Source organism: Meleagris gallopavo, chromosome 10 (assembly GCF_000146605.3).
Source record: "Meleagris gallopavo isolate NT-WF06-2002-E0010 breed Aviagen turkey brand Nicholas breeding stock chromosome 10, Turkey_5.1, whole genome shotgun sequence".
NCBI classification, from domain to species: Eukaryota; Metazoa; Chordata; class Aves; order Galliformes; family Phasianidae; genus Meleagris; species Meleagris gallopavo.
Window position 1 is genome coordinate 25,457,594 of NC_015020.2, and position 1,925 is coordinate 25,459,518.

Below are 1,925 nucleotides of genomic sequence, written 5' to 3' on the forward strand. Positions count from 1 at the left end.
GCAAGATCCCCCTCCCCCCTCCTCTCCATTGTACCCCTGTACCAATGGCCCTGGGGGGGCACCGCACCCACAGGGACAGGGAACTGGAAGGAGGCCGAGGATTCTCCCAGCTCCGTTTCGAGGACATTTCGGCCCACTGGGGGGGGGAATTTGTACTTTATTCATATTAGAATAATTGTTATTAATTTTCAACATGGAAACCAAGCTCCAGGCGCTGCCGAATGGGGGGGAGAAGCGCTCACACAAAGCCCCGCACCCCCATGAGCTCAGCAGGAAGGAGGAAGGGGCCCCGGCTCGGAGCAACCGCGGTCGCGTACGGCAATTGTCTGCGGCCCCGCTCCCTTCTTTCTCCCCTATAACGAAACTATCGCGACAGAGCCGAGGGCGGGCAGCGCTATCGCGACTATTTCTCCTTCTCCCACCGCCCTCCTCGCTCTTTCTTTCTTTCTCTTTTTTTTTCCTCTCCCTATAAATAACGGAGCAGATCTCATTCCCGACATCCCCGCTGCTTCTCTTTGGGTTAATTATTATCATTTCTGGGTTGATCCAACCCCAGAGAAAATTATTATTATTATTATTATTATTTTGATCACATCTCTCCATCTATAATAATAATAATAATAGTAAGAATAATATCAACCGTTCAACCCAAAGCTTTACTGCCTCCCCCCGCCCTGCCAGCCCTCCAGAAAGAGCATCTAATTGCCTATTCCCATATTGTATAGGAAGAGATTACTCACATGTGTCATATTTAAGTAGGGACACCGCGAGTCTCTCCCGTTTCAACAAAAGCGCTCTCAGTGTCAGGCTGAATTTACTCCTCCCACCTCGAGGTACTTACGATTTTACAGAGAGGAAGGACACCCGCATCGGGATAAAACTGCTAAAGCCTGGGAGGAAGAGAAGGGGGGGAGAGAAAGGGAGAGAGAGGGTGGGTCTGGGGGACACGGGAATGGCACCGCGGGGACGGGGGCAACGCGCACGGCCCCGGCACACGGCCCGAACCTGTGCGGAGCGGGGAGAACTGGTGTCTATGGGGGAAAAGGATGATAAATTCAAGGGGAAAGCTGGTTTATCTAAGGGAAAAAAATAATAATATATCTGGGGGAAGCATTAATAAAGAAAAGTAAAAAGAGGGAAAAGGGAGAAAAAAAAAAAACACCACATATTTTGAGGCTGAATCAGGTGGTTTTTTGGATTTGTCTCCTCGGGAAGGAGATTCCGGATAGGGTCGGGGTTGGTTCGTTCCGATGGGGCCGCGAATAGCGGAGCACAGCGCGGAGGATCGGGGCCGGTGTCCGCCCGAAGCGGCCCCGCTGCGATCAACAGGAAGGAGAGAGCCGTCCGTGCCCCCCCCGCAGCTAAATGCCGAGCGGGGGCTTTGCTCTTCGTTAAACAACGGAATAATCCCGTCGGCTTCTCCTCTGTTTTTTTTTTTTTTACGTTAAAACAAAATAAACCAAAAAACGCCCCAAATCTGCGGCGTTTTCGTTTCGTTTTGGGGTAAATGTACGGAGAAAATGGAGAAGAGGGGGGGGTTTGATATCCACGCCCGTTCTGTTCTGCGCCTCCAACTCCTTTTGTTTTGCGGCCGTGGATGGGCAGGAAATTTCCACCCCGGCCGCGCACCTCTCCCTGTGCCCTTGGTGGGGAGAATTCCCCCCCAGAACGGAGCGGGAAAGGAATGGGGAACAGGGTGGGAAGAAACCCCCATGAGCCGTCCGGCGGTCGGTTCACGTCGGGCCCCCCCGGCGGGGCTGTGGGCATCTCCCCGCATCGCCCCGCATCGCCCTGCATGGCCCCACAGAGCCCCGATAGTGGGGGCCGCACCCGGCGGGGGGGTTAGCAAAGAAAGGCAACCTCAGCCTCCCCCCCTTCCACCAAAGGAGAACAAAATAAAGCCCAACCGTGGAAAAGCCGCATTT